This window comes from Manis pentadactyla, chromosome 15 (genome assembly GCF_030020395.1).
Source record: "Manis pentadactyla isolate mManPen7 chromosome 15, mManPen7.hap1, whole genome shotgun sequence".
NCBI lineage: Eukaryota > Metazoa > Chordata > Mammalia > Pholidota > Manidae > Manis > Manis pentadactyla.
In genome coordinates, this window is record NC_080033.1 from 40,825,893 (window position 1) to 40,848,910 (window position 23,018).

At 48.8% G+C, this 23,018-nt stretch overlaps 1 pseudogene; it reads right to left on the bottom strand.

The window, feature by feature from the left end:
- Positions 1 to 566: 566 nt before the first annotated feature.
- Positions 567 to 22,550, bottom strand: LOC130680976 (carboxylesterase 5A-like; annotated as a pseudogene).
- Positions 22,551 to 23,018: the final 468 nt, after the last annotated feature.

The window sequence follows — 23,018 nt, forward strand, 5'->3', positions numbered from 1 at the left end:
CCATGTTCCTGACCTTGTAGGATGTCTGGTTTTCAATGCTGATAAGGAGGCTCTACAGGCATGCCCTCAACCTATATATATCCTGAGCCAGAGAAGAGACTGAGTTCAAGCCAGTGACTTTCAGGACACCCATGCTTGACTGTGGCTGAAACCAGCACCTGGATTGGAGTTGGAGAGCTCATGTTTCAGGTAACTCACACCGACACCTTCTCTGACTGTAGGTCCACTTCATCTTGGATACAGGAGGAGTAGAGTTTTCAGCACAGAATTAAATTCTGTTCCCTGTACATTTTTTATATTCCGATTTTATTTCATCTGGGTAACAAGATGATTATTATGCCAATGAATAGGCCAGGCCTCCTGCAGACTTACTGGAGAAATCTGGTAGCCTTCCAAAGCAAATGGTAATTTTTGATGTTAAATGAATTCACTAAGGATCATCCCAAGTCCACAAAACACCAGCAAAAGCAGCTGATTCCACAAAGTAGCTTAGCACAGAATGAAGCTAATGATTGTTGGAGAAACCGCAGAAGGACGGGAAAACCAGACCACACAGAGACAGCTTCTCAAGCAGTGAAAGAGAAGACAGGTAGGAGCAGAGAAAGGAAGAGTAAAGAGGGAAGAGGCCTGAGAAGTGGTCTGGAAGTGGACGTTATCAGGGGGGACTCCGTCCGAAACTCCACCTCTGACCCTTTTAGCTTGTGTCCCGTGGTCACGTTTACCAGCGGCAGGTGCTGCTCCGTCTGACTGCAGATCGGCCATAGAGGCACGCCTTCCCCATTAGGATTCCTGGAGCTGAGAGCAGAGCCAGAGGTGTGGTTTTCATCCTCAAATGCCAGCTGTGGGGGAGGCCGGGAGGTGCACTCACCCCGTCCCAGCGAAGTTGGCCCAGTATCTCATCATCTTCCTGCCCAGCAGCTTCTCCTCCTCTGTGGCTGCTTCTGAAGAAGACAATCACAGCATCGGCCAGACGCCAAGTGTGCCTCACATTTGAGGAGTCACTTTCATCTCTCCTCCCGTTGGAGCCTTACCAGCCTACCAAGTCATGTGCTCATTTTGCATTGCAGATACCCAGGCTCAGAGAAACCCTGACTTGCCTGAGGATTCATGGCTTCTGACTGGTGGAGGAGGCTGAACACACATCTTCCCTGTCCACCCAGTGCTCTTCCAGCTCTTCCCAGGCGGCTGCAATTTCCTTGGCAACAGAGACCACCTCTCTCTCTCCCTCAAACAATTAAATAATGACTGAATTTCTTTCTTTGAAAAAGTAACCCTTGGTCAAAGTACCACATCCCAAATGCAGAAAGAGACACCTAATGAAAATGAATTTCCCTCCAGACACCCAGTTACCAGCCCCAGAGGCAACCGCCGTTACCAGCTTCTTCAGCGCCCTCCAAAGCCTGGCTAGGCACGTACAAGAATTTAAGCGGACCTCCTTTTACACACTTGCTGTAACAGGGACATTTTGTCTGCATCTTTCTCTTTTTACTCAAACTAATCTAGAAGATAGTTCCACACTGTCACCTATAAAACTTCCATTTATTGTTCTATAAATACATAATATATAAAGATGTACTTACATGCAATTATATACAAATATATAATTCATGTATTCAGCATTCTATTGATGGACCTTGGCAGTTTTTCCAATCTTTTGCTGATGGAAGCTATGGTTTAGTATGCATGTATGTTGCTGCACATGTGGAAGTATAATTGCACACAAAAAATCCTAGGAGTTGAATTGCTAGGCTAAAGACTGTATGCATTTTAAATTTTGATAGAGTTTTTCATTATTATAAGAGGTTGTCTGTTTTCCCACACCTGTTCAAATACATTATGTAAAATGTAATGTTCTTCCCAACCTTGATTGATGGGGACTGATTCTTTGGTCAAGATTAGTTGGCAGTCCTCTTGTTAGGAGTGAGGTTGAATGGATTATCATGCTTAAAATCCATTCATGTTTCCTTTCCCATATCTGTTGCCCAGTTTTTGACTGAGTTGCTCTTTTCTCATTGATTTTAGATGCTCTTTAAATATCAAGGAATTGAACCCTTTGCACATATATTGTTTACTTTTTTTCAGTTTGTAGAGTCCATGTGCCTATCACATAATATGGGTGCTGAATAATAATAATAGTGACATTTATTAAGTATTCACTGTCTGCTCTATGAGAATCGGTTCATTCACCCTTACGACAACCTAGGAGGTAGTTCTGATATTATCTGTATTATGAGATCAGAATGAATACATGAAATCATGAACCCACCACATTGCAAACATGTTGTATATAAGAGGCTCTGTCCTCACCATCAAGAGGCCAGCATAAATTGGTTGAAAGTTTGTATTGTGCAATTTTTTAAACTAAACATTTTAGTAATAACTCCTGTGTGTAATTCCTGTAATTTTTCTATTGATAACCTCACATGCATCCTCATTTTAGGCACTGAAAAGGTCATCGATCAGGAATAAATGAGCTAACTTCACCAGTACCAGTGCATAAGCATTTATTCTAGCTGGATCCAGACCACTTTTGGGCGAGAATTATGAAAAATGTAGTTCTTGCCTTTTAAAGCCCTGGGTGGCAGCCTCATAGGAGTTTGGGAAAGGGCAGGAAGGGGAGACCGGTGGTCAGAGAGATGGGAGAAAGTGGTTCTAATTTCCAAAAATGTTAGATTGCCTGAGTGCCCCCTACGGGCTTTAGCACAAGAGAAAACACTTATCAATCAAGGGTTGGCAGCTCTTCTTCACCTTGGTTTCTAAAACAAGGGTTGGGTATTTTCCAGGGAAAGGTTGTGTCTGTGAACCATAGATTAAATCCAACCCACCAGTCCTTCCAGGCTCTTGCAAAGTGTGGGGCAGGTGAGGGACTTTGTGTGCTCAGTGGGGAGTCGTGTGGTCTCTCCAGATCATCCCAACCTGCTGTTTCTGCAAAAGCAGGAGCTCCTGAGGCCAGTGTCTTACCAAACATGACAATGTCACCCTTCAGGAAGGTGCCACCAAAGACGAAGTGGATGTCATCAGAGTGATCGGCTTCGGTGGAAGATGGCTTCGTGTCCTTCAAGCACTGGGGCTGGTGCCGAAACTCACAGAAGTAGACCGGAGCGCCAGCATGTGCCGAAAGGTAGGAAAGGGTGTTTGGCAGGCAGGCATGCGGAGTGGAGCAGGGGTCGGCTCTGTGTCCCTGCCCATCTAGTCCTGGATTCACGGATCCACGGGTGGACAGCTCAGAGACAAAGGGGAACCTGAGTAAAGCTACTCCCCCCTTTCGTATCTGAGGCTAGTCTTTGCTGCTACAGGGGCCTCACACCATGGTGACAAAGGGCTCACTCCTCCCAGGGCAGCTGGCGAGGACAATAGCTGTACTTCTCAGAAGAGCCCTAAATACAGAGCCAAGATCTATCTCCTTGTGACTTGCTCTCACTGAGTCTGGTTCAACTGTCCAGAGACAAACAGAACAAAGTTATTCTCTGCTTCCAAGATGCTCCATGCATCCTGCCCCGCTTCTCTTCCCTTCTGCAAGAGGTCTTTGCTCTGTCATTTCCCTTTTGTCTGCATTATCAGATTTTCTCTACTGGATCATTGCCATCAATAGCAAACATGCTTACAAAGTCTCCTATTGTAACACACACACAAATACACATGTGCACACACATACATATGTATATGTACATGCATGTGTGCACACACGCGTGCACACGCACACACACACACAATCGTACTTCTTCTTGGTCTCAGCTTCTCCAGTTATTGGAGGAGAAAGAAGAAAAGAAGATAGGGTTTCTGTCCCCACAAACAATATTCTCTCTCTGATCACTCCACTACTCCTTACAGCTAAGATGTTTGGGAAGATACTTTCAAAGAGAAAGGAATCGGGGAGACTGGCCCCAGAAAATTATGCAGAAGTGGTAATTTACTGCACAGACCTAAAGAAAGGGAAGAAACAGGAACACGAAGAACTGATCAACATTCTTGAACTCTGACAGGCAGGGGCACCACGATGGTCAGCATGCAGGGTTCCATCCCAGACCCCCTAGGGAACTCCCTGTCAGGGAGGGAACACGCGGGTGGGGCAGGCGGACAGATCACTGCAGCCACTGGCCTTGCTGGGCCCCACTGCGGGTGCTCAGAGACTCACCTCTGTGATATCGAGCAGTGAGCAGCCCAGGGCCCACAAAGAACATGTCTCCAAGCAAGTCCAGAAAGCTATTGCATATTTCAACCAGGGAGTGCTTGTTGTAGAAATATTCATTTTCCACAAGGTCTAAATACTGGGCAGGGATGTGCTGTAAAAAGTCATGGTCACAGGAGATCCAGGTCAACAGCAACAGCCAAGACATTAAGCATTTGCTGGATGGGCATGAATCTGAGTACTTCCCATGCATTCGTATTGAATCCACATGGTAACTATGCTGCAAGTACCAAAATTTGCCCCATTTCACAGATGAGGAAACCGAGGCTTAGGAAGGTTAGTGGTTTGTCCAAAGTGATAGAACCATGACACTTTCACAAGTCAAATTCCACCCCAATCCCATGCTCCCAATCATAGTGTGCACACCTCTCTGAAATGTTTCAGAAACACCCCTGGGAAGAAACGGCTAAATCATTTGTGGGGCCCAGTGAAAAATGTGGGGCACCTTGTTCCAAAATTAAACAATTTTCAAGATGGTGACAACATTACATTCAACCAAGTGTCAGACCCTTCTAGGTGTGGTCCTTTGTGACCACACAGGTCGCACACCCGTGAGGCCAGCCCTGCTCCTGGGACCAGCACTGCTTCCCATCCTTTGCTGTTTGATCTAAGCTGGCTAGTCTCTTGCTGTTCCCCCATCTAGTGAAAAACTGCTTGTTCAGAGGCTTACCCAAGAGGTGAAGAGAAAAGCATGTTGCCTGGCACAGAGCAGGTCTTCGGTTCTGTTGGTCCCCTGACACCCATGCCAAATCCCTTCCCAGGGCATCCCATGCCTTCTGGGACCGGGCACCAGGCTGCCTCCCACTCTTCAATGCCTCGGCTTGCCTGAGCACAAATGCTGGAGGTGCGGGCGGGTGGGGGGGGAGGTGAACTTCATGAAGATTCAGGTTCTGCCAAATTGATGATATTCTTGGGGACCTGGGGCCTGGAACTCTGGGACAACTCACTGCACCTCAAACCTGGACACTAATACAGGCACAGCCCTTCGTAGGTTCCTTTGGAATTAGGTTGTGCTACCTGGACTCGTTCACTGGTCCTCTGAAGGCTGAGTGTTTTTCTAATCAGGCCCAGAGCAAGTCCAGGCTCCTGTGCGAGTACCCCCACTTGGAGCACACGGCCAGCACCTGAGGTATCTGAAGTGGACACGGATGCTCTGTGGGGCCTCTGATGAGCCCCAACAGGACAGTCACAGTGCAGAGCCCTGAGGCTTGGAGCAAGGCTGTGCTCTCTGCAGCAGAGAACTGCTCTCATCTGAGAAGTCCCTCTTGTTCTGCTGCACAGGAGGAGCCGCGCCCCCTCCTGGCCCTCTGGCACCTCCCCACACAGCCCGCTTCGCACCCCTGGGTCCTGGCCTAAGGCATCCTCTCCTTCTGAAGTGCTCTCCTGCTCAAGTGTTCCCCTTCCCTAGGGCCCAGGCCAATGACCGCCTCCCCCACAAGGCCATCTCCAATCCAGCCAAGAGCGCCCACTGTCTGACTTCCATTTTAAATTCTCTCTCAAACCTTAGTCCCAATTCTCAGCACCAGACAGACAGCCAAGATTCATCAAAGAGCCCCTGCAAGCTTTGGGGCCTAAGGGATCCCCTGCCCCGCTCTGGCCCACTCTGCAGTCAGGGAGCCCTTTCTAAAGTGGAAATCGAATCAGTCTTCCATTCCCAGCCCCTGCGGTGAACTTTATGTTCCTTTCACAGCGTGTAACAGCCACTGTGCTGAATGTGTCTTCACTCAGTGCCCCCGTCTGCAGACCTCCAGCACAGAGGCAGTGCCTGCTGATCACTGCTTCCCAGCGTCTAGGGCAGTGCTGGGGCACGTGGGCTCAGTAAACATTTGTCCAGTGAATACTGAGAACCTGGCAGAGTACACACTGAATAAATGCTTATGGTGAGAAGAAAGGACAGAAGGAAAGGAATCCATCTCTACCCCCAAGTGTCTAGAGTGAGACCTGATTCTGATACATTCATGCAGGCAGTGAATGAGCAAAGGATTGAGTAATAGTCCTCGGTATTGCTAGAACCTGGTACAGTGCCTGGCGGGCATGCTGTCAATACAGGGCTGCAGTCCTGGGCGTGTTTCACAATTTAGTACTTTTCAGACTGTGGATAATTCAGTACATATGCTGCCTATTACATAATACGCCCAGGGTGTGACTGCCCCAGCCCCACATTAATATGTGCTCAGAGAAACGTGAATGGGGGATAATCAACTGAATGAACATGTGGGTACGGAAGGACCACCGGCTACATGTCAGCTGGGGCAGGTTTGGCTGCCCTGTGTGTCACGGAAAGTCTTTGGGTTTTCAGAGCTCTTTGGATTGTGAGCTTGGGGATAAGGATCGCAGATCTCTACATAGTAAAGACCTACTGAGTGACTGAATGAGGACTGTCCACACTGCAAGCCCCTACCCCCAAGTGTGACCCAGGGAGGAATGTTAAATGAATGGACCTCTGGAGAGTCACACTTACCAGGACTGTGTGTATCAAGCGCAGGGCAAGGGACTTGCTGGAACCCCCGAGGATCTCAGGAAACTCTTTCTGTGGAGAGAAGAGTATCCCATGTGAGCACATCAGGTCATTAGAGGGGAAACTGGTCCCTCGGAGGGCCTAGGCACCTGCCTTATAAGGGGAGGCTGCGAAGAGCAGGCCCCCTTTCAGTCCCCGTGGGCCACGTTTTGGAGCCCCCTGAGTGAGTTGGTCCAGCAATGAAGTTTCTTTTCATATTTGATGAAAGGCAGCTGTTGTCTGTCATACCTGTGGCCTCACGGGGCCCGGGTAGCTGCCCTGTGGAAAGGCCATGCGATTAGCTGAACTGTGCCCCCCAAATCCCTATGGTGAAGTGCTCACCCCCAGTGCCTCAGAATGGGGCTTCATGTGGAGACAGTGTTTTTAAAGGAGTGATTAAGTTAAAAGGAGGCCATTAGGTTGGGCCCTAATCCAGTCTAACTGGTGTCCTTATGAGAAGAGGAAATTTCAGCAATGCAAACAGATACCAGAGATGTGAGAGGAAAAACGGTGTGAGGACACAGGGAGAAGGTGGCTGCCTCTAAGCCAAAGAGGGAGGCCTCCGAAGAAACCACACCTGCTGACAGCTGGATCTTGGACTTCTGTCCCCGAGTGGTGAAAAAACATCTGTTGTTTAAGCCCCCCTGTCTGTGGTGTTTTGTTAGGGCAGCCCCAGCCAACTAGCAGGCTACAACCTGTCTTTAACACCAAGTTCAAAGAGAGACCAGAAAACTTAAAATAAGGGGTTTATTGTTCTCTTTCTAAAGACCTTTGCAATCAGGGCCTCTGAGAAACCAGTGGTTAGCAGTCCTGGTGGCTAAGGACACCGGCTCTGCTTGGCACAGAGGAAGAACTATGGGCATTTATTTGTTACATGACCCTTCCCTGGCCAATATTACAGCTTAAAGACATGAGAGGGTAGAAATACTCTCCACTTGTCAAATGAATTTCCCTTGGACACTTCCTGCTGAAAATCTTAAGGTTAATTAATTACTAGGGTAAATATTTTAAAACACCTGTTCTGGAATCTGAGGGAATGTCCAGAGTCATTGGAATTACCTACAAGTATATTTTCTCTACTGAGAAGCTCTCTGTCTATTCAGGGGTGGGGATTTGTTTTGGGGGGCTGTCCTGTGGTCTCCAGGGGTCAGCAATGGATGTAACAGTAAGGCCACGTGGAACATCAGCAGTGACGCAGGCTCTCGGCTGCACGGACCAGGCACTGATTCCCACTCAGCCACTTGAATAATTCCAGCATCTAACATTTACTGAGCACTTACTATCTGCCAGGCTATTTGAGGTACATCTGTGAGGTTTGCTCTATTTCACAGATGAGCGAACAGAGGTTCAGAGAGGTCAGGCAGCTTGCTTAAGGTCACACAGCAAGCAAACAGATAAGTCCGCACTTAAAGGCAGAGCCTAAAGGCACAAAAAATTATACACCACTGTCTTTCTTCACAAGCTGGGAGACATGGGAAAGTCACATTTTAACCTCTCTAGCCCCAGCTTCTTTAGCTGCACAATAGGGATGACAATGCGGGGGGCAGGTTGTGGCACAGATGGTGTACACTTGGCCCATGGAGGCACTTGGGACCATCCCAGTGGTTGCGGTGGTGGCTGTCATCAGGACCCCCTGCTTCTTTCTAGCTCAGACACAGATGGCACTGAAAGGCCTCACTTAAGGCCTCATTTACAACACAAGGAGGAACAATTCCCATCCCCATATGCCCCAAAACACAGCTCTGGAAGTCAAACTAATGGCAGGACAGGCCTTTCCCAGAACAGGGAACTCAGGGCTCTGGCTCTAGGCAGCCACCAACAAGCCTTGCAGCTTGAAAAACCTTTGTATTTTACCACCTCCTTTACCCCAGTGTGGACGAGGAGGCTGGCCTCTCTAGGTGAGCTGTGGCGGTATTATGAGTGTGAGCCTGCCCGTCTCTCCTGAGGACAGACACAAATTTATTTTGAATCCAGAGGGTCTTAAGTGGCAGGGTCAGGAAACCATGGCTCCTTCTCAGCGCTCAGGCCCCAGTGCAGGTGGTCCCTCCTCAGAGTAGCCTTTCCCCACCACCCTTTCTCCTCCTTAGAGAAGCCTTCTCCACCCAGTTTATGGCCTTCAGAGCACTTAGCACCAGGGATGCATCTCTGCAACCTTGCATTTCATCTGCTTCTCCTTCCTAGGATGTAAGCTTGCCGAAAGCTGGACCCCTGTGACTTGTTCACTGTTGAATGCTTGGTATTTCTGAGTGTGGAGCTGATAGTAAACACTCAGTTCATACTTGGATGAATGCAATGAATCAATAATTTTGCAACCTGCACAAGTTTAGAGAACATTCTTGGAAGTCAGAATGCCAGAACTGAGGCTGGTCATGAAAATGTAAAACCCTGAAGTTTTCCAAACCTACATCAATTTCATCTTTGAAGCAGCCTCTGTGCTTATCTGAAACAATTATTTGTAGTACTTTGTTTTAAACAGAGCTCAAATAGATCCCATCCTCTCTGTTTTTTTTTTTTTTAATGGAATAGCTTCTTCCTCTGTAAACCTATATGAGGAGCAGGGCAGAACTTGCGATGGCTGCCCCCAGTCCTCAGCTGCCCTCCTTCAGAGAGACGAAAGGTTTGGTTGATAGGTTCCCTCAAAATGTCATCTATGGAAATGCCCAGCTGTGCACACGAACAGCTGCCTCCCTGGTGAGGGAGCAACAGGAAAGCCGAATTCTTACCAGGGGCAGCAGGAAGCCACTCGTAGTTACTGACTCCGATGATAGAAGGAATTGGCTTAAATGCTTTTTGACTCAGTATGTCTACAGGCTCATCAGGAAAGAAAAAACCATCAAACACTGGAGTGAAAGACTTGGTTTTCTGAAATAAGGAAGAAAAGGAAAAAATGGTGACTGTTTCTGTTGACAAAATCTGCTATCCATGAGCCCCTACACAAGCTGAGCCAACCCACTCCAGCCATGATCAAATGCATTAGGAAGGGAAATATAAGCCACTCTTGGGGCATCTGAACACATCAGGTCTCCCTGGCCAGCCCTGCCACTAACTTGGGCAAAGGGACTCAACTTCTCACCTACTAAATGGGGATAATGAAAGTATCTACCTAAGACAAACATTAGCCTAGCAGAGTGGTTCTCAAAGTGTGACTCTTGGACCAGTAGCATCAGCATCATCTGGGAACTCGTTAGAAATGTGAATTCTCAGGTCCCACCCCAGGCCTACTGAATGTGAAACTCTGGGGGTACAGCCCAGCCAACTCATTTTAACAAGTCCTCCAGGTGACTCTGAGACATGTTCAAATCTGAGAACCACTGGCCAAATGCAATGGACGGAGCAGTGAGTGGAGGGGACGGCATGAGCGTCTTCCTCGGCCCTGTGCCTTGGATCTGACGGGATATTTCTCGGGTCGCAGGAAGCATCACCCGGCTCTACCTGTGATTTTATTTCAGGTCTGTTTGGGAGTGGCGGTAGAAGGGAGTACACAAAAGAGCTTTCACACTACATGGGGTCAAGGACTTACCCATTTCCAGGACTTCAGCACAGCTCAGAACAGATCCTCAATGCCTGCCAAGGAACTACTTCACAACTGTTGGAATTTGACAGGTAAGGACCTCACTCTTCAAGGACTATCAGAAGCTCTCAAGTTTGGAAGGGACATAAAAGCTTATTCAACCCAATGAATAATCCAGTGATTGAAGTTTGTCAGGGGTCATCTAGCCTCTGCTTGCAGATCTCCAATGGTGGTTATCTCCTTGCTTTCTAAAAGCCAGCCAGTCCTTGCTCAGATAACTGAGTTTTTAAAAAGTTCTTGGTTGTACCAAGCCAAACTGGCTTCCTAACAGAACTTCCAGCTCTGGATCTTGACTTTTGCTTCTGGGGGCACATGGAACAAGGGTAGCCCCTCCTCCTAGAGAGATGCCTTCGATGACTTAAAGATGACTTTTGTTATTTTTCTGGATATTCTCCAGGCTAAGCAGAACTCGCAGCCCATCCAGTTCCTTAAATTACCAATAAGGGTTCTATATTCCACTTTGTTATTTTACAGCAATAACTATGAATCCCCAACCCCTATCTTTCCAAGTCCCAAATCAAGATAAAGAAGAGAGTGGTAGGATTTGTCTACCACTCCATTCAAAGCACAACCTTGCCCCAAACTCTCCCATCCCTCTTCACCTGGTTGATGCTCAGCAATCCTTGGAGGATTTTGTCCTCAGGCACTGCAGCAGGGCCACAGAGTCCGATGCACTGCAACCACAGATATTTGCAAATCCTGCAACTATTTCCAGAGAGGGACCAGGTCAGAGCAAGGTACTGAAAGCCTCCAGGAAAATGAGAATTGAAGAGCCTTCAGTCCAGCCACAAACTGGTCCTTTATATATGAGGTGCAGCCTCTGTCCCTCCCCGCCCCCTGGTGCCAGTAATGAAATGTACACAGTGAGAACAACTTTTGATGAGTTGATGCTGTGTCATCCTTACTCTTTTGCCTGATGCTCCTTGTCATCTTCTGCAACCGCCGGAGCTGGGGAAGTGGTTTGTTAGTCTGTAGCCATGGAATGGAGTCAAGAGTCCTGGTCACAGTGAGACCAGTCCTGTGATGTTGGCCCCATTGGCACCAGGCCCCACAGAGCCCAGAAGCCCAGCTCTGATGCTAAATGGAGACAGGAGCCCCAGGAGTAAGGAGCAAGCTCCGTAACTGTCAGTTGAGGCATGACTCCAAGTCAGTCTCTGTCAACTCTGCTCAAGCCTCACCGCTACCCCTAGCCTGAAATGCCCTAAACATCTTTTTTTTCTGTCTCTACACCAATTCCACCCATTCTTCAAGGCCCAGGACCCACCTCTTGCAGGATGTCCTTTCGGATCATTGCAGCTCCTGGGAACCTCTTCCTCCTCTAATCTCCTGACCTTCTCATATTACAGAATGTCACCCCAGCATCCCCACCTTCTCTACTCAGCACTTTGCTAAGCACCATCTTGTCTTGTCATTGTTCCACATGCATAGAACTTGCACCCTGAAAGTAGCAGTCCTTAACCATCGGGAGTCACACATGCTGTGAGCATCCAGTGAAAGATACGGACCTTCTCCCTGGGAAAATGTACAAACATGTAGAACTTGCAGATAACTGTAGGAGTTTAAGGGCTACCTGCCCAACTGTCCATGGATTCTAGGTTAAAAATCCCTGTCATAAAAGATTATAGCCTTCTAAAGTTAGTATATGCCTTTTCCACTTACAAACCTCCAAGTTCTAACAGCGAGCTGGGAAAACAATGAGCACTCAACATGTGTGTGGTGAATAAATGAACATATGCACAACCTGAGAGCAGCTTCACATAGCACTTTTCCCAAATCAGTAGTCCCGCGTACTGAGGGTGTGTTTACAATATTCTAACTCTGTTTCTGCTTTCGGTGTATGTTGTTATTCTCTATAAGACATTTAAGAAAATGTACCACTAAAATGAACAATACCCCGAAGATGGTTCCACAGACCAGTGTTGAATTAATACTCTTTGAGCAAATCAACTCATTTGTTAACTCACCAATTCAGCAAACATTTTTGGCTGCCTGATACACCCCAGGCATTATGCTGGGATGTGAAGGAGAGAGAGAGGTTGGTTTCCAGGTCCTCACTGTCTGGTAGAGCAGTAAGACAAGAAGACAAGTAGCAAACCCCTGGGGCATATGCCTCACATCCCCTCACAATCTCACTTCAGGTAATAGTAGTCAGGTGTTCCCCACTAAACTAGAAAAGACCTCAGAATCTTTCTTAATATAATGTTCTAGGTGGAGCAGAGGAGGTACAGGAGGAGAACTGTATATAATACAGCGGGCTGAGTTATATATCATAAACCAAGAATAATGAGTAAGATGAGCATGTCACATACATCCTCACATGTGCACATACACACACGTGTGCACAGCAGCACTGCCTTGTGCACCACAAACCATTTCGTGTTCAGTCAGACTTCCCATGGAGCTAAAGCCTCGCCGTGGGTGAGCGCCAGTTCTTTGGCCATTGGCGGTGAGGACAACCGTGCCCATGGTCTTTTGACCCCAACCACATTCTCTCCTGACCAAGCAGAGGAAGCTGGAGAGCCGTTAACAATGCACATACATCCTCATTCCTCTCGTCCTCAGGGGCCTTCAGGTATGGGGTGTTGGCCACCCCACTCTCCATGGTGGCTCTGTGGAATAAGCCATTGGCCATGGGAGACAGAACCTGGAAAGAGAAAGCGGGAGACCCAGGGAAAGCTGTGCAGCAGGCTCCCCGCCCCACCACACACACCACCCATCCCTTCTTCAAATAAATTTTCCAGGGAGCCTCCTTAAGAGCTCAATGCGTAGAGGAAAAATGCCCAGGCTTGGGGATTCAAGGACTAGCCATGGAGGTTTGGCCAAATTAATTAACTCCTCTGAGCTCCAGGTTCCTCATGAACTCTGAAGCCAAACATTCTGGCATGGGAGTGCTGGCTCCTTCACTCCCTAGCTAGGTAACCTAGGGCGTGTTGTTCACTACTTCTAAGCATCAATTGACTCCCCTGTAAGACTAGAGGAAAAATTGAGCACCTGTTATGGAATCGTTCTAAAGAGTAGGAGAAGTAATAGACATAAAAGGCTTTGCACAAAGAGGAAGCACTCATGCGATGGTGGCTGTTACACATGTAAAGTTAAGTTAATGTGATTCAAGTTGTTTTGAAGATAAAAAAATACCTTGTATATTGTCAAATGCTACACAGCAGAAGCTCTCTTAACTCATCTGCCTGTAACTGACTCCTGTGATTGACATGTTAACTGATGCCCAGGAAATGCTGACCTCTCGGAGCCAGTAGGCCATCTGCTCGCACCTCTGCACATTTCTATTGCCACCAATTCCTCGCCGTGAGTCAGGTGCTTGCTTCCAAACTTGTTCAGTCAGTACATTTGCTATTGTAACTACACAGTCCATGAAATATCATGGGAACCAATGAAGTATGCATGTAAAAAGAAAATTATGCTTGGGGGAAAAGAATCTCAATAAAGGCAAGTAGCTAAAAAAAATAGTGCCGTCAAATTAGGTGTAAACAAGATTAGAGTAAAATATGTGGGAGGAACAGAAACCTCTGTGAGCACACTGCATTTGCAGACTACTGTGCAGGCAGCTTTAGGTTTGTGCTTGCTGCAAAGAAGCTGAAACCGCAATTTGAGGGTAGTGAATTCTGCGGGTGGCTTATGCCACAGAGGTCACTTTGGACCTCCAGTCAGCAGACCAACTTTGAAACGATAAGGCACCATGTCAAACCATTGCTGAAAAAATGTATGTTTTATGTTTGAAGTTAAAATGTTTTATGCGTCCTTCATTATTTTACAATTTAGCTGGGTTTTTCTATTACATAAATAATTGCCAGTCCTGGTACTTAGATACCAGGGCTTCAACTCTACAAATATAAGGGATTTTTCCTCAAACTGTCACTCAGTGTTGTAAACTTGGGCAATTTGTTTAAACTCTCCTGTTGACAGCTCTCGTCCACAAAACGAGACTGAGTCCCTAACTCATGATGTGAAGCTTGAGGGAGGAAATGTGTATAGAAGCGTTTGTCTCACAGGAAGGCACAAATCAGGTGTGAGCAATTCATCAGCCTCATTTCTGTAACCTGCCCCCGCCCCCAGGTTCAGTCAAGTCCCAGAGAGGAGAACTTACAAGGCTGGAAACACTTATGGCTCCCGCTGACTCACCAAAGACGGTCACGGAGTGGGGGAACCCTCCGAAGAACTCGATGTTCTCCTGAGCCCAGGTGAGAGCGGCCATCTGGTCCACGAAGGCCCAGTTCCCCGGAGCATGCTGGTCCCCTGTGCTGGGGGCAGGGGGCAGGAGGCAGGGTGAGAATGCTGCGGGTCGGCCACAGCCCGAGGAGGTCACTGCGGAGGCCCTGCGTGAGTGTCAGGCCATGGCCCCTGCCACTGGGGAGGGGCTAAGAGTTGGAGGCCTGGAGCAGCTGGGAAAAAATGGGCTTGATTCTTGATGGGATTTAGGTTTCTTTGAGAATCTGATGAAAACTACACATCCCTGAAAAATGCACAACCTTATTGTGCAATTTTAGGGAATTCATAAGCTCCCCTGAATTCATGGATTCCAGAAGAGTCCTGCCCCTGAGAGTTGGTCTGCACCAAGGCCTCCCTGGGCACAGAGGTTCTGCTGAATGACTTAATGAATAATGAGTCATTCATTAAATAAATAACTGCTAGTCCTGGTACTTAGATACCAGAATAAGAGCAGCAGCCGTAGCACTGTGCGTGACACGGTCCTGGGGCTGTCGGCCAGTGCTCCTACAGTCCCCCCACCCTGTGAGGGAGGCAGTGCTGGTTTTCCTCCTTTGCCTCTGTGGGTCCTCTCTCCACCCTTTTCCACCCTCCTCCCAAAAGGCTGACCTCAATGAAGTGCACCACCCAGGCGTCCGGCTGCGTGCAGTCGGTGGGCGGCAGCAGCTGGGGCTTGAGGGCGGGCTATCAAGAGGCTGGGAAATCTGCTCCACCACCCACGTCCCCTCTCTGCTGGGAAGTGGTTTGGGCAGTGGCTGCCTTTCTCCACAGCCACAGCTCACACCCCGTCCCTTCAGTGAAATCTGGGAGCACGGCCTAAGGATACTGCTGGGTACATGGTCTCCTTACAGGCAGGAAACGGAGGCACAAAGAGCTAGAAAGTTGCAGATTTGGGATTCAAACCCAAACAGGTCCCAGAGTCCACACTCCCAACCACGTGCCCTTGCTGCCACCCTGAAGAACAGCATATTTCTCAGGATGGGTAATTAATGGGAAACAAAGGAAAATATAGAACCAGATAAATGCCTAGAGCAAACATCCATGAGGTTCGCACCACGTATGTGAGTAATCCTGGGATCACAGTCTGCTCCCCATCCTTCTCCAGCTCCCACACTGCCCTTGGTTCCCTCTGTGTGTCCATGACCCCTGGGCGGGCTCTTCTGCCTTCTCTCCCTCATGACCCCCACATCCGGTCAGGAGCCACGCCCTGCCAAGTTTACCTCCATCCCACTGCGGCTCCCACACTGGTCCCCACTCCTCCCTATTTGTCCTGACTCACAACCTGGCCACTTATGACCTGGGTGATCTTGAGCAAGTCACGTAACCTGCTTCCCCCTCAATGTTCTCATGTCTAAAATGGGGCTGATAATGGTGCCTGCTTGGCATGGTTGTTGTGAAGACTGATGGTGTAGGCGTGCGATAAGCGCTATGTACATGCTGGAGATCGTTCTAGTTATTCAGCCACCACTCTGCTTCACCCGCACGGCCTGCATCAAGACTGCAGCAGCCTTCCAACCAGATGCCACATCTGCAGCCCGGGCACCTCTAGCCCAGCCTCCTCTCTGCCCTGGGGTGACGTCCCTGCTCTACTGCTCTGAGCAGCGCACGCCTGGGTCCTCAGTCTTTATTGTATAAAGGCCAGCCTCTGTGCATGGCCTGGCACTCAAGGCCTTTCCCAGTCGGGCCTGTCCCTGCTGTATCCTCCACATCCATCTCCTGCTGTATCTTCACCTACCTGCCCACTAGAGCCTAGCTATTATGAGCAGTTTTGTGGAAATCTTTCTGTCAAAGGAAGCTTATGTAGAACTTCAATGAACAGGGCAACTAGAAGTGTAAGGGCCCTGGTCAGCCCTCCTTGCCTCCACTGTGGCCCCAGGGCTCATGCAGGGCATCCCACAGCAGAGCTTGCCAGTATTGTTCCAGGCTCCCGTGCTTCCCAGCCTCTGCTCAGGCAGCTCCCCCTGCCGAGTACGCTCTCCCAACCCCTCTGCCCAAACCCAGCCTGTCTTAAAGGTGCAGTTCTAATGCTGCCTCTCTGTGAAGCCTCCCTGACTCCTTGCAGCCCACTCCTTTTGTGCAGCCCCACGGCCCAGCACTCTGAGAGCAATAATCATGCCCCACCTCATTGCACGGGTATTTGTATCCCTGCGTCATTGCCCCCACGACTCTGAGGGCCTCTTGAGGGTAGGATTCGTTGCTGCCTTCCTCACGGTATCTGGCGGTGACGTCTCACTACTCCCCTTGGCGCACACGGTACCCAGCCCAGGGCTTGAGTTCTGCCATGCTTAAAGTAGGACAGTAGAAGTGGTCAAGCCCTGCTCTGTGAGCCTGAGAGGTTGCTTCACCTCTCTGTGTCTCCAAATTTCTACTACAAAGTGACAATAACACTAGTATGTTTCTCCTAGGATTATTTGGGGGTGGGTTGAAATAAGACATGGCAAGCACACAGCACCCCGCCTGACTCACAGTGAGCACCCGAGGCACGCTGGATGTTACTGGGGGGAGGGCAGCCAGTGCAGGGGAGGGATCGTTCTCGGGTGAGCGTTTGAGGGGATTTGACATGGGGCCCTGTGGCGGAGGCCTACCTGCTCTCATACCCCATTTCCTCACCTTCCAGGACACACAGCTGGGCTACATTTCTCCTCTTTCCTTGCAGTCGGGGGTGGCCAAGTGACCTCATGCTTTTCTTCCATCTGCTGGCCAGACGCAGAGGGTCTGAGGCCCTAGAGGAGGGCAGGGCCTCCAGATGGAAGGTGCCTGGGCCCCTGACTGACCATGTGGGAAGATGTCTGCCAGTCCGCAACTCTTAATTGCACTTTACTTGAATGGGAAAGAAATGTGTACTGTTTTAAGCCAGTAAGACTTGGAGGCTTAACTGTTTTAGCTGCCACAATTACCTACCTAATTCGGGTCCCCTTTGCCCATGGTCGTTCCTCCTTAGGCAGCTGGGCACTGAATCCCCTGTGGCTGTAGCACAGCTGTGCCTTGGGGATGAGGGGTGTCACTCACTCACTTGAAGAAGCCAAATATTCCGAGCCGGTACTGGATAGACACAACCAGCACGTCTTCACAGGCAGCCAGGGCGGATCCGTTGAAGATGGAGGCTGAGCCAGTCTCAAAGGCGCCCCCAGGGAGCCACAGCATGACCTAAGGAGGGGAGAGGAACTGTCCAGGCAGCAGACCAGGCACCCGTATCTGCTCCCCATGCATTTTGGGACTTCCTTCTTTAGGGAAATACAAATGTTTCACTTTCCTTTCTAAATAGTATCAGAGAGTTTACCTTTGAAGATAGGCCCACGGGTAAGCACATGGGATCAGAGTGCCTGGGTTTGATTCCCAGCTGTGCCACTGACAAGCTGTGTGACCCTGGGCAGGTTACTTAACCTCTCTGAGACTTGTTTTTCCCAGCTATAATATGTGAAAAATGAAAGTATCTCACTTATGACTTTATCATGAGGTTTAAACAAGATGCTGCATCTAAAGTTCATAGGACAGTGTTGTCACAATTCAAGTGCTCAGAAAGTTAACTAAGTATCATTGAACTTGTGCCCCACAGAAAGATGGAAATCACTGTAAGCCATGTATGAAAGCAAAAGCCAGTTAAGGTATTTTAATTTAAGGCTTTTCCCTACTGACAGAGAGGAGAGAAAAAAAGGAAGAGAAATGTGGAAACTTTACTATATTGATTAGAAAAATTGGGCCTGGGGAACAAAAATATTTAAATTGTATTATCACAAATGATACACTTAATAATAAATCTCTCCGCTGTCTTTTTTAGGGTCATATTAGAAACTACAACTCTTATGGCAGAAAAAGAGAAGAAAGTCACTAAGGAAAAAGGAGAAGCAGACAAAGAATTGGCTTTGGCCCCAGGATCTGCCACGTACTGTGTGTACAACATGGAACAAGTCAGTCATGCCCTCCCTGTGCCTCATCTGTCTCAGCTCTAGGATGGGTCCAGTAATCCTGACCCACTGGGTGTGGTGGTGGTTAGCTGGGATAATGCACTGTGCCTGGCGCATAGCCAGGGCTCGATATATGTTGCCGTCTTGATGCAATTCAGTGAAAATCTCATTGCAGGGGCCTGGGGACAGAGGATGATGGGAGGGGGTGGTTAAAAATCAGATGGTAGATGTTCCTTTTCTACCCACTTTTCCACCCATATTTTAGGTTCTTAAATGAAATACTTAACATTATTACCTGACTATCTTCAAGGCAAACAGAAAAATTGGAGGATGCAATTATCCTCTTAAAAAGGATTTCCCAAACACAAAAAATGAAGTCCTTTTAAGCAGTGTCTTTTCTAAATGTTTACAGATCATTAAATACTCAACAGAGGGAAAAAAAATCAAAATCAAAAGCAAAGGTCAAGTCAGCGTAATAAAGAAGCAATCAGAGAAGAAGATAAAGTGAATTTGTCATTAAATGACTTTTCGGGAAAGTTACTGATGTGTCAAGGGATTCCACTTTCCTTTTGCCCACCACAGGGCTCGTTCTGACTCCTGACACCCAGCCTCTGTGCCTGGAGCTCAGGGCAAGAAGCTGGAGCTCCCAGCACGGCAGGTGCACTTACGGGCAGCTTGGAGCCAGCGTCTGCGTGGGCTGGTGCACAGAGGTTGAGGTACAGGCAGTCTTGACACTCTGAATTTGGGGAAATGCACCCTGAGAATGTGTTGATCTGAGACCAGCCACTCTGTGTTCTGGAAGCACCTTAGAAAAGAGGAGGAGAAACCCCCAGAGTTGCTGTCATGAAATTTGCCTGGGAGGGGCCAGTTCTTGGGACAGCAGGGAGGCCTGGCGGTCTCATGTGCCTGAACAGAAGAGGCATACGAGAGCTATCCTCCCCCTCTGGTGGCATAAACAAACTATAATTCTCTTTGACCTGGGTCCTAGGTAGAAAAGCACGTTGTGCCAAACAATTGTACTGTTAATCCCCAGCACCCACCCATGCTTACACCCATCACCATAATCCTGACACACACATAAAGATTCAGGTGGGCACAACAATTCTCCAAACCGTAGAAGGCAGGACACCACTTGCATAGCAAGGGCTTTGCTCTGACAGCTCCCTCTTCTGCCCCCAGAGGCACAAAAGGACGCTTCCACCAGGAACCAAATGAGGTAGACACGCTGGAAGGTTCCTGCGTCTGGGCCTTTGCTCAACGTGATCTTCCTGCCCAGACTGCTCTCTCACTATGGCTGCTTGCTCATGTCCTCCCCTTTATTTCAGACTCAGTCCAAGTCCCACCTCCTCCAAGAAGCCTTCTGAGGTTTACCTAGTTAGGTCATAGCTCTTCTTTAGAAATATTTTGTGTTCTTTCCTAGAAGTTCTCCCAGGCTCATACACACGTGTTACTATCTTCCCCAACTCAAGCGTAAGCAGCTAAAAGTCTAGGACTCTGTATTAGCCACCTTGGTGCCTTATCTCCCCTAGCACCAAATCGGATACACAATGAAACTGAGATGGTAAATATATGTGAATATTCCTACTATACTAAGTGCTCAATTATGTCAGTTGTCTTGTTTTTTTTAAATAGAATAGTATACAGATTGGGCAGTGGGAAGCCATCACTGCAAATTTACTCCCTGACAAGTGTTTTGACTTTTTGCTCTTTGTATGTTGTTTATCAGAAATCAAGGCCTCACTGTTTGGGTGAAATGAAACCACCCCTGACCTCCCCTCGAGGCTAAGCTAGGTGGTTCTCAGTGCTTCCTCAGCACCTTGCTCTGATCCCCTTTGTTTGCCCTTGTCACTCTATATTTTAATTGTCATTATTGTTTATGTCCCCACTTCCACTACTAGTCTCCAGGCTCCTTAAGGGCAGCTGTGACTAACCCAGGGCCTAGTGGCGAGCCAATTATTGAATTGGTTCTCAAGGGATATTAGCTGAAGAAATGAATGAATGAATGAATGAATGAACAGATGAGTTTCAGCTTAGTGTCAGTCCCTGGGCCACATGGGGTCTTCTCTAGCTTACGGAGCATCCTGGCAGCAGGGTACTCCTTCTGCTGGGACCCCAGTGCCAGGAACCCGTGTGGCCCAACATGAGGGTTTCACAGAATCTTAGTGGCAGAAGATTCTTGGGGATTTTCAGGTGTCATCTCCCACTCAGTGCTCCAGGACCCTCCAGAATTCACCCATCTCAGCTTTGCAGTGACTGAGAGCTCCTTACTCCCCGGCTTCCCTGTATGACAGAGACACACTCCCGTATTCATTCCACAGGTATTTATGGACTTCCCACTGTGGACCAGGCCCTGCACTGGGCACAGTGTGCATTGCTACATTTAAAATCCCTCTAGCGTGGTTCTTTGCTCTAAAGCCCTTACCCAATCTGACCATGGAGACTAAGCCTTGGTGACAGATCACACAGAAACACTTGACCAGTCCCTGCTAACCAAAAGTCTTAGTAAGCCCATTGCAGTGGTTCCCAAATAACTGATCCCCAGAATTCCTAGAGAGCCTTCAGCCAATCCAGTTTCCTGGGCCCAGCTCTGGAGATTTCAGTTCCAGAAGTTCAGAAGGGAATGCAGGGAATCTGCGTGTTCTGAACAAAGCCTCCAGCCATTCTGATGATCAGCCAGTTAGGGAGCCATGCGATTACGGATGCCTTTGTCCACTTCTGTATCCTTCCTCCTCCCCCCAATGCCCTCCCCCTTCCTACTGGGCTGCATGACCCTTACTCCCCCTCAATGCTCTGCCCCCACTCCCAGGTTGCAGGCCACCCATGCGACCAAACCTGCTCTTACAATTCAGGGTAGGATGTGGCATCTCGGAAGTCCTTCCAGGGCAATGTGGCTTAGGTTTCACAAATCGCAGGGGTCCTACCGAGGGTGCAGCATAGGGGACCCCAAGAAACACATTCATAGGCACGGAGCTTCCCAGCACAGTGGCTTGCTGCCCCTGGACCCATCCCAGCCTGGTGTTCCTCACTGGTGCACCAGCAGCTGGCCCCGAGGGAACACACAGGGAGGATGGGGAGCTGGCAAGGAAAAGGCTAGGAGTGAGCCGGACACAAGCTCCCCTCGGTGGGGGGCTCTTTCTCAGCCAGAGGCTGTCCGACAGCTGATTCCTTCTCAGTGAACCCATGCCCGCTGCTTCCTTCAGGATTGCCTAGAATCCACCTGCATCGGGGCACTGACTGAGTTCCTCCTAGGAGCACAGCACCAAGCCCCAAAACTCTGGGAACAAGCAACATTTCCTGCCTGCTGCATGGAAGATCTCCTGGACTGTGTGAAGTGATGTATGCCAGGCCCTGGAAGCCCGGGATCTGGCCCACAGTTTCCCACACTTTGTCCATTTTCATACCCACCAGCACAATGGCTGGTGTGTCTGTGCACCCCCTGTATGACTACTGGCTTTTCCACTTCTCTTAAAATTTAAATAAACTTAAAATCTTACCTAAAGGAATCTAAAGCAATAACATCTATGGGATTGTGCTTTGGATGAGTTAGGTATATGCTGTTGAAGGCACATGAAAATAAATATTCAGCAATGAAAATTAAAAACCCTCATGCAGATGCCACCTGAAATCAGTTCATCCACCTCCAGGGCTATGAGGTGGCATTTTGGGAGACCGACAGTGCGCTTCTTGGTTTCCATATAGAATACGGAGCCTTGAGGAGTTAGCTGCCTGGCTGTTTATTTGACAGGACCAGGTGTTCCAATGTCATTCCAACAGTGACACCCTGCCTGGGCAGCTAGCCTTACAGAAGCACGGGCTCTGTCCCACGCCCTTCCCCAGTGCCCAGGACAGAGGGCTCTCTGCGCCTATAGGGTGCGAGCAGCCCAAGGGCAGCACTGGGGGCTTCCGTGTTCTACCCATGCCTTTCAGTAACACCAGGACGTTGCTCAGCTGTGCTGAGGTTACTACACAGCCGTCCATGGACCCTCAGAGGCCTCTGAGAAGTCAGTTTGTTTCCACCAGTGGAAAATCATCCATGGTAGGAAACTCCTCCTACCCTGTCTTCTGAAAACCCTCCTCTCCCCTGGATGTCTTACCCTTGGCTGCGGCTGCAAGGATCCAAACAGCCCAGATCAGGGTGTGGATGAGGCGCCCCCACTCCCCACTCATCTGTCTGGCCCGCCTGAGCTCCCTGGATATCCACGACCAAGCTGGCCTCAGAGAGCTTCTAGGATCAAAAGGGCTTCCTGTTCATAGACAAATGTTGAGTAGGCAGACACAGAACATGGGGTTGGCGGAGAACAACATCCAACCAAGATTTTCAGAGCAATTGGCCAAGCAAGACTTCCCTGTTCTGACATAGGTAAGAAGCTGATGATTAACTCTTAAGCTGAGGAAAGACAGCTTGATAGGCTTTGGGCTCACAGGATGGTAGAAGTAGAAAGGACATGTGGGGTCAGGTAAGCCAGAGACCTCAATTCATTTGCCTGCAGGAGCCAGAAAGGCAGCAAACAGGCAGTGAAGGAAGCTGGCCAGGTGAGAGCAACAGGGAATGGTGGGGACCATGGAAAACTGGACAGCAAGCACACGCTCTGTCTAAAGGGTCAATGACTTCTCAACTCCGGTGAACATTTCACT